At 36.9% G+C, this 10,927-nt stretch overlaps 1 protein-coding gene across 1 annotated transcript in view; it reads right to left on the bottom strand.

Moving 5' to 3' along the window:
* Positions 1-10,927, bottom strand: part of LOC107670147 (cadherin-13) — a 201,117-nt gene that overhangs the window by 36,766 nt on the left and 153,424 nt on the right. The gene's annotated exons all lie outside the window — the stretch shown is intronic.

Below are 10,927 nucleotides of genomic sequence, written 5' to 3'. Positions count from 1 at the left end.
TATATTCATGCTATGCCAAATCAGAAATGTTAACAGCCTTTACGCCAGTCTTCAGTGTCACATGATCCTTCAGAAATGATTCCTATATGCTGATTTGGTGCTAACATAACATTCTTATTATTATCAGGTAAAAAAAAAAAAAACATCAGTTGTGTTGCCTAATATTTTTTTGTGGAACCCCTTATACATTTTTCCTTGCAAGATTCTTTGATGAATAGAAAGTTCTCCTCGAGCAGCAATATACAGGTATGAATGATATCATTTTTAATGATTTGGATGATTTTTAAACAAACTTTTTTGATCGCTGTACATTTTGAGACATAAAAGGAAAGGAAAGGAAAGCTTTTACTGTAGCTCCATTGTACTCACTTGCACTCCCTTCCGACAGCAAAAAAGCACCTTTCACAAAGCAACTCTATCTTATCAGCATTCTATCACATCTCAGGGAAATGTTCTCTGATTCATGCGAACAAGCTCTCGGAAACAAGCTAGCATGAGATTATCATCACGCTGCTCTGGATACAAATACCTCACATCCTGACTCATATGTCCAAGAGAGTAGTTTGTAATTCTCCTGTAAAATCAGCTGGCATTTATTAGAGAACTCTCTTCCAACCTGGAGTGTGTCACAAAGGCTGTAAAATGCAGAAAATGGCTTTATGTCGCTGAATAAGGGTGTGGCTTTAAATTCACTAACACAAATACTGTACAAGTACTGTACTGTACTTATGACACATGGCTATATTCAAACCATCCATGTTTTCAATGCTTTTGACTATAAATGTTCAGGTGATCTATTAACACACATGCCGCTTAGTGTCTCAGCTCCGACAACCCTCCATTTCTTTTCGACAGTGCACTCTGAAAGACTTAGATGAACTTGCAATTCATACTGACACAAAACAAATGGATATTTCATTTCTTGAATCTGTTTATCAGACCTTCTACAACACCATTAATCAGACAGCCTGAAAGTTTTCAAAGGGGGTTTGGCCTAAAAACTTGATCATATGTGTTGTACGAAAACTCTTTCAACAATGCTTTTTGGCTGTAATCTAGACACACAGCACTTCACTCAATTAGCCTCCTCTTAATGTCATTAGCGTGCCATTAAAAACACATTATGCAGATTAATATGTTATCTATAACGATACGTGCTAATGACCATAAATAAGTTGTCAAAGACTTTTCACCCGTAATCAAAGCTTTGGCTGATGTAGGCGTTTTCATTTCCACGCATTGCCACACGATGACACGACAAAGTCCTTGTCCTTTTGGCCAAAGTTGTCCATAGTTTTCTGCTTAACCAAAAAACGAAGCAGAAAAAAATTATTTGTCAGTATGTCTCAAGGAGAATCTGGGTTGGACCTTCTCTAGTCCCAAAGTCCACAGCGAAAGGATCAAAGACACAAATGTTTCATCAGCATCCAATTTAGTCTGTAAGAATGTAAATTTGTGAGTGTGTGGCCAGTCTTGAGCATAGCATGGTCATTAATCCTGATGCAGAGCATCATGGGTCTCTTGCTTTATGCACAGTGATATATGTTTTTGGCTACATGTATCAGGGCTCCAGTCTGTGACAGCAATTGTTTAAGACACACCCTGGAAAAGCATGCAGAAATAACCACCCACTTAAAATTGCATTTGTGTACATGTGTGCAGTGCTAATATCATCAATAATATTGCTAAAGAAAATGCAATAAAAGATCTTATTAAAGATAGTCATAAACTTAGCTACTATTTTAAGACAGTGTCTTAAGAACTAGTCTAACCAACTAGCAATTATTCAAGGGGTAATCAATCTTACTTTTTGGATTCAAATTAGACCAATCCATGTTTTTTATGTACAGTAACTAACTTAAAGTTATGGCCAGTTTTCATGAAAAAAAAAAAAAAGGTTGACTTGTAAGACTAGTCATTTTATGCAACCAGCTGCTGTTCCTAAAGACAGCAACAAAAACTTCTATTTCAGCTACAAGTGCACAATAGCAACTGCTCACAAAACATACAAGCTTACTTCATCAGGTTAGGGCATTGGCCTTCAACCCAAAAAAACAAAAAAAAAACAGACCACTTCTTCTTCACCACAATCTAAAATGTAAGAAATGCCTCTCCTTGAGCCACTTTTTCATACACTTTTTACTTCTTACACTCTTTCATGATGTGTCAGGCCTGGAGAGGGCCCGGGGTGCGGTGCATATTTATGCTTCTGTATCACTGAGAGGGCACGGAGGCCAGAGGGGCTTTTCACCACGTTACCTTCTAATAGAGAGCAGGGGAATGCTGCAAACTCCATCTATGCTGCAGGAGGGTCATTTTGGCATCTTTGTACATATTTTTTTGCTCCTTTTATTCCTGGTCTGTGCTCAGGAGTGGATCTATGTGAGGAGAAACCAGTGCTGCCTCACACGTTGAACTGTGGTCTGTGTAAACCAACAAGTTCTGCAATAAAGATCTACGTTACATACATTCAAATAATAAAAGGTCGATTTAAAGTGTACAACATCCGTGCCACTAACAGCATTAAACTAAATTGTAACAAGCAAATAAATAAATGAATGTATGAATAAATAAATAAATAAAAATAAGAGAATTACACACACACACACACATATTGAGCTTTTGTGCCGAAAATGTATTTAATTTGATGTGAAACCCTGCTGTTCAAATATTAATGTGTTCTTTTTTTACTCTTCTGTTGAGCTGATTTTCATGCTACAGTCGAAAAAAAAACAGGCCTCTTTAAAAGCAAACATACCCCTGCAGGGACGAGCATGTGGCACACTTACACTAATGCTGACTGTCCTGTGTTTGTAAAATAGGATGGATGCACCCATTAGGATATTACTTTTAGCCATTGAAATTCAGTGGCAGTGTGGTTTGGAACTGGACATCCCTTTCTGAGCAAAGATACAACAAAAAATGGAGGGAGAAAGACAAAGAAAATCTACTTTCCCAAACTCAGCATCATTTTCGTTCTAAGTTCATCTCTCTGTGGGATTAATTCACACTGGCTAAACTGAACTCAACTCCCACATGTGCATCCGACGGACCGCAGATCAGCGCGCAAAGTTGCAGAGGTTGATGAAAAACAGCTGTGCCATAAACTCTCCCTCCGCTTTCATGTCTGGGACAAATTGCTGTTGTCACCTCTGCAGATATTTCTGTTTCATATTGGCAGAAAGAGCTGTACAAAGGAAATAAATGTGACAGGGAGGCAGGAAAATATAAACAGAGGGAGACCGCCCATCAATCAGCCATGGTCAGACTCAGAGGGAATCAGACCCCTTCTGTGGGTGCAGTCCGTTCTGCCAGCCTGTCCATTAACTCCTAGTTAAAGTTCAGACTGTCGCTCGTCGTCCATTCATCTCACTTTGTTGCTTAACCCTCTGACAGCCTTCACAGGTTCAGTACACACACACACATACACACACACACACACACACACACACACACACACACACTTCCTCCAGGGTTGGGGAATCTACTTTGAAAAGGCAGCTTGTCAAGTTGCAAGCTACTCATATTTTAAAGTGCAAACTACATTTATATTACAAACAAATTTTTTATATACTTTTGGTAACACTTTAGAATAGGGAACACTTATTCACTTTTAACTACGACTTTTCCCTCAATAAATTCCTAATTTGCTGCTTATTAATAGTTAGTAAGCTAGTTGTTAAGTTTAGGTATTGGGTAGGATTAGGGATGTAGAATAAGGTCATGTAGAATAAGGCATTATTATGTGCTTAATTAGTACTAATAAATGGCTAATATTCTAATAATATGCAAGCTAATAAGCAACAAGTTAAGAGACCCTAAAATAAAGTGTTACCATACTTTTATATTTAATGTCTATGATTTTTTTTAAATGTTTTTGAAAGAAGTCTCTTATGCTCACCAAGGCTGCATTTATTTGATAAAAAAATACAGTAAAAACATTAATATTGTGAAATATTATTACAATTTAAATGTTTTAAACATTCAAATTTAGATTCCTGTGATGGCAAAGACATATAAATTATATTAACATAATTATAAATATGTATGCATTTAGATAATTTTGTTAATAATGTCATGTTAAAAAATAATAAATTAAAATATTAAATATATTTAAGCAATATTAATGTCTTTATCTGTCATACATGCAATATCAACTTCTATTTTGGTCACAATATTGACAGTTATTTCTGCTCTTTCAACAAAAATAGTTCCAAGCAAATTCACAGCAAAAAAAAGTTGTCATCTTCAAGAAACACATAGTAATGGCGTTCTTGAATTAATCTGTTTTGAACAAACTGCATGATAGAACAATTCAAAGATTCAATCAAATAGACTTGTGTTGCACATTAATGATTCCGTGTTTTTAAAGAATCAGTTGTGTGAATGATTCAATGACAGACTGATAAAGACGCTTGTTTTTGTTCCTAAAAGAATAATCGTTTTGAACGAATCGGTAGAACGAATGACTCCTTGACTCACTCACTGAGTTTGTTGCCACCTACTGGCTCAATGATGCAGAAAGTAGTGTATATAGAAATTAACACCCTTAACCAAGGTTAATAAATGCTATTTATTAGCATCTGTTATATCATGTTAGCAATTGCATAAATTGTTACAATATGTTATATAAAACATAAAGAACGGACATTATAATAAGAAAAAACTAATAAAACAAATTTTAAAAAGTTGATATTGTAAGAGCATGTGCATTTATACCATATCTTATTATTAGATTTTAAAAAAAAATCATAATTTCTGTTTTATACACTCTCAGAAAAAAAGTACAAAGCTGTCACTGGGGTAGCACCTTAAGGTACAAAAGGAAAAAGGTACATCCTTGTACCTTATTTACCCTTAAATGGTACATACTAATACCTTAAAAGTACATATTAGTACCTTAAAAGTACATAGCATCTTTTGAAAAGGTACTGCCCCAGTGACAATTTTGTACCTTTTATTTTGAGTGTTTAGGTCTATGCACCATCTGGAACCTGCTTAAGTATCCCCTGATAGAGGGAAGCAATTTAGCTGGACAGGACAGGACGTTATGCAAGGACCTCTTAGAACAATGTCGTTTCCAACTGAGACTCCCGTCAGCAAAGATGTGCCAAGCTGTGCAAAGTTTATTCAGCCAAAGGATTGAGGAGCATGTGTTCAGACAAACGTTCACTTGATTACTGTAAGCTTAAGCAAAGACTGTGAGAATCATCAAAGCTCTTGGTGTGATATCAGCAGTCAAGCGTACGGACACACCACACACACTCCCAGATCCATCCTCTATCTCTTTCACACTTTTTTTTTTTTAGAGCTCACTGCCTGAGAACTAAACTGCATTACTGAGGTAACAGGAACCACTACCTCGGCTTAATTTCCATAAATTATTATGCCTCAGCAATGCAATACATAAAATCGATTTATTATCATAATAAGGCACAAAAAGCAGCTCTTTGAATCGGTTGAAAATCATAACCCTGTAATTAAGTCAGAGAAAACCATTTTATCCATGCTTCAAAGAGGCCTTGCCACTCACAATCTTTCCTGTTGGCACCTTTTTGGAAAGTTTTAATTATTTAACCGCATAATGGCTGTTTCCTCTTTTTCTCTCATAACTGTTTCCTAGACTAATACCATGTTACTTATTATTAATGTCAAGAGGAAATAGAGATCAGACACAGTTTTGTTGCATTCTGTCTATTTCCGTAGGACAAGCCTATATTTTATGAATTTGCATGAAAATGAGCCGAAATAGCTTCCTGCGGCACAAAATCAAAGTTGTGCAAGATTCTTTCCCTTCCAGAATCCTATTCATCTCAGATGCCAAAGTGATTCTATTGGCTGAAAGAACTTTAAATGTGAACTGTATTCTGTGCCGGATATATGCATGTATACTACCATTTAAATGCAATTTAATTTTTTTTTTTTTTTTTTTAGAATTGAATACTTTTATTCAGCAAGGATGCATTAACTTGTTTAAAAGTAACAGTAAAGACATATTTGCTACTAAAGTAATGTAATACAATTCAGCATTGTCATCATGGGAATAAATTACGTTTTGAAATATATTAAAATGGAAGAAAATGTAAATAATAAAATCCATTTTAAATTCAAATATTACTGTTTTTATTGTATGCAAAACACTATAAAAATCTTACTGACCTCAAATCTTTTAATGGCAGTGTATAAGTGAGTAACATGATGCTTAATTAGGTTTATTAATATTATCTATCAGTTATTTCTAGAAAACAACATCCATATAAAGAAAAATTACATAGTTTACTCAAAAGTAGTCAAGACAGTAAGCAAAGAAAGGACTCTCACTCACCTATAGCATTTCTATTGTAAAATGGAGGTCAACTATCAAAACTTGGGTCTAGACTGTTTAATAGTATATATGTTGTCAAGATTAAATCTACATTGTTTGATGTATCAGCATGCAATCAAATGTAAACAACAATCATGAGGATGTCACTGTCCCTGTGAAAGGAAATAAGATAAGAAACTAGCTTGGAATTAAAGCTGACACTCTGGAACTAATGAGGAAAACCAACCTTACCTTGTTTCTGTGCAAGAAACCGTTAACTCCATAAAGAAAGGAGTCACAGAGGCCAGGCGTCTTCACATTCATTACAATTAGTTCAGTTTTTCAGAGTGCAGTTATTCTTTTGAGCAGCCACTGTAGAGTAAGCGAGACCTGACGTGAACCAGCCCAAACTCTTCCCTCCTCCACTGTCACCTAACTCAGCACAGCTCACAAGAGATTATTCTGAATGCTGCATTCTTGTTTTATTTATTTTTAAAGACAATCTTTAAGTTTAAATTTTATTTAGAATAAGGGATTGCTGTGGTCGCTCAGAGTTTCCCGAGGTGTGAAGGCAGCAGAGTTGTCGTTAATTAAAACAGACAGCCATACTACAGTATTGCATTGTTGAATAGGGGAAGAGGGACCTCCAGATAAACACAATGTACACGCGTACAATTACTGGTGATTAATGAAGGCTTACAAATTACAGCAAACTTAAACTTAACTCTACAAAAGAGTTCATTTAACTCTGGTGATTAATTAATGGTTCGCCCACATATACACAAAGAGACATTAACATATACAAACCCACAGCACCCACATAATGCACTACAGGAACAGCCAAAGTCAAGTACACTTAAAAAAACATTTAGCATCTAAATGGATTATGTGCCAATGCAACACCATAAAAAACCCAATTACTCAAGCTGGGGCAGCAAGATGTCTTAAAACCATTTCAAATAATTCATGGCATATTAAAAATGTAATGATTAAAAATGCCAAAACCTCTAAATATAAAGGTATAGTTCTACTAAAAAAATGATGCGTTAACACGTTTACACTAACAAAATATACTTATTTCAGTTTAAACTGAAATACTACTTTCTGTTAAAAAGGTTTCAAAACAGGAAATACATACATTGAATATAATAGCCTTTAGAGGGGTCTTTTGACAATAGGCAACCTTGGAGATATAAAGGTCGAGATCCATGTGCTCTAATGAGAAGAAAACTGGCCTGTCATCCAGACGCGGCCTGTCATCTTTCAGTACTGGCTGAGTACTGCAGTTCCAAAACAAAGTAATGAGAGAAGGCTGCAAAAGAAGCAGATCCCACGAAGGAGGAAGTAGCTCAGTCACGTCCTGTAGGTCAGGAGAGCAAAGGGGCGAGAGGAGAGAAATGCATGTTCTGCATCTTATAAATGTCACTATCACTACAACTTTTCCAGCCTGCTCCAGCAGAGGAGTGAACAGCAATGTCAGGAACAACTTAACATCACTAAACAAATAAACACAGTCACTTTAAATATCATCCAGCATATTGGCTGTGATATACAAATGAGCATTTGTTAAATATCAAGTGTGGTAGTGCAGGTGTGAGTGTTTCATTCAAATGGCACAGATGATACAGAGTCTCCACAGACTGCAGCTGTGTCCAAAGCAATGGCATCACTTAACAGCTTTCACTACTGACAGATACATCCATTAACATGCTTTTTATCTTACGAACGCTCTAATGCGCATATGGAGAAATAAATGTGCACCAATACAATATTGCCACTCAAATCTGCTTTAAAATGTAAATAGATATTTGATATTACAGTCAGATGAGGAATTTTATGCTGTGTAGAATGAATCATGAATCATCATTTAACATGCATTGAAACTATTTCTCATAAAATTGTACAAAAGACTTTGAATGGATTCAGGTGCAGTGTATCTAAAGAACATTTGTCTTTTTAATAAATTAATATGCAATGAGTTAGTGTCAACATGAAATGCTGTTCACAACCCATTTTACTTCCATAATGTGATGTATTTCAGAATGAAAACGGATATTCGAGCAGAGAAAAATGTAGGGGCTTGTTTTTATGCATTTAGAATGTAATTATATTTGTTTAACATACAGTGGGTATAGAAAAGAATCACCCCCCTTTAAAAAATAATCACATTTTGTTGATTTGCAGCTTGAAATGAAGACGGACACAATTTTTGTTTCATCCAGCTGTATTTACTCAGCACAATGTATAACATCCAAGTGAAAGATATAACACCAACATGTCAGAAAAAAAATTAAAATAAACAAAAACAATCAGAGTTGGCAAAAGGATCACACCCTTGTATCAGTACAACGTGGTCTCATGATAATTCGTATGTATTTTACGTAACGTGGTTCTATAAAACTTACATTTACTTACGTTTTTACAGGCACTAAGACGTACAATACTGACGTATTTTCATTACGTTTTGAGCTTGTAAATGTTACGTATTAATACCTACGTATAAACATGAGACCAGGCTGGTCAGTAATTTGTTGAACCACCTTTTACTTTAATTACAGCCTTTAGTCTGCTGGGATTTGTCTTTACTAACTTTGCACATCCAGACTTTGCAATATTTGCCCACTCTTCTCTGCAGAACTGCTCAGGTTCAGTTAAATTTGATGGTGACCGTTTGTAGACTGCAGTCTTCAAGTCATTCCACAGATTTTCAGTGGGGTTTCAGTCTGGGCTCTAACTAGGCCATGCAAGGACATTCACCTTTTTCTCCTTTAACCACTGTGTGCTCAGTTTTGCTGTGTGCTTTGGGTCAGTCATGTTGGAGCGATGTCCTGATCCAGGGATCCAATAGACTTCACTGTGCTTCTAGGCATTGATAAAGCCTTTGATTTTTTTTTTGTATCCATCTCCTGACTTGTGCCTATCCACAACTTTATCCCGGAGATCTTTTGACAGTGCCTTGCCACTAGGGTTGCCAACCGTCCCGTATTAGCCGGGACGTCCCGTATTTTGGGCCTAATTGATCTGTCCCTTACGTGACTTCCCTTGTTCCGTTTTTTGACTGCTACGCTGATCTAACCACTGACTGATACAGCAGCAGTGGTGCTGATCACTTGAGAATGATCACCGACACCTGTCATCATCCAATCACAGGCCCCCTCACGCAGTATAGCGACAGAGCGCAACGCGTCATAATCTGAAGACCACGCCCACCAGGGGAGAGGGGGGGAACAATCCAACGCCATCCATTGACTTTCTATTGTGGGAAGCTGCCTCGTCATTTCTGACTTATAACAAAAAACAGAGCAATGCCTTAAAGCTGCTATGTGACAAGGTGTACAGTAAACAAGCTAAAAAGCCAGAACTATGTTTTTATAAGCTGTCGACCCCAAAAAACGAGCGTTTAGGACACAAAAGTAGAGCGCAACGTGTCATATTATTGTGAGAACCGCGCCCACTGGAGGGAAACGTAATCGACGACAAGACCATTCATTATTTTTAACCATGTCAAAGGTTTATTTCACCACCCTATGTGAATCTGAGAGGAGGAGATATATTAAGAAACAAAATTTTATTGGTCTATGTCAGTGCCCCTTTTCCTAACCTTCCTTTTGTTTGAGAAATGATCCAACTGAACGGCCCAACGTGAAATACCCCGACATCTACAACTATTTGTGTCCTTAAACGCTTGTTTTTGGGTCGACAGCTTATAAAAATGTAGTTTTGTTTTTTTAGCTTGTTTGCTGTACACCTTTCACACAGCAGATTTCAGGCATTGTTATGTTTTTGTTATCAGTCAGAACATAATCATATAATATAATATAATATGAAAAAATGAAGCAGATCAAAACGAGCGTTGGATTGTTTTCCCCCCCGGTGTGGGCGTGGCCTAAATGCGCTCTGTCTCTATACGTTAAGTAAATCAGAAATCATGAACATAAAGGCTGAGGAACCCTCTGACGGCTGGTCGCTCCCTCCTCATAGCAAGCGGTGCTCGCGCTAATGCCAATTCCGTCCGTGTTTTGACTTCAGTAAATCAGTTTTGGTGAATACAAACAACGCGATTATTTTTCATGAGTCCAACATCCCGCCACGCAAGAGACGAGATCAGTAAGGGAAGTCGTCTTTCACTATTGTAATTTTGTTAAATAGGAAAAACATTTTATATTTAAGTAACTAATAGCATAATTCGTAACCTTGGACCTTATTCTTGAAACACAAAATGACCAATAACTACTTTTGTGTCTTAAATGCTCGTTTTTTGGGTCGACAGCTTATAAAAACGTAGTTCTGTGTTTTTTAGCTTGTTTACTGTACACCTCGTCACACAGCAGCTTTTAGGCATTGCTCTGTTTTTTTGTTATAAGTCAGAAATGACAAGGAGGCAGCTTCCCGCAATAGAAAGTCAATGGAGAGCGTTGGATTGTTTTCCCCCCCGGTGTGGGCGTGGCCTAAATGCGCTCTGTCTCTATACGTTAAGTAAATCAGAAATCATGAACATAAAGGCTGAGGAACCCTCTGACGGCTGGTCGCTCCCTCCTCATAGCAAGCGGTGCTCGCGCTAATGCCAATTCCGTCCGTGTTTTGACTTCAGTAAATCAGTTTTGGTGAATACAAACAACGCGA

This window comes from Sinocyclocheilus anshuiensis, unplaced genomic scaffold (genome assembly GCF_001515605.1).
Source record: "Sinocyclocheilus anshuiensis isolate Anshui unplaced genomic scaffold, SAMN03320099.WGS_v1.1 scaffold800, whole genome shotgun sequence".
NCBI classification, from domain to species: domain Eukaryota; kingdom Metazoa; phylum Chordata; class Actinopteri; order Cypriniformes; family Cyprinidae; genus Sinocyclocheilus; species Sinocyclocheilus anshuiensis.
This window is presented reverse-complemented; position numbering and strand designations above follow the sequence as displayed.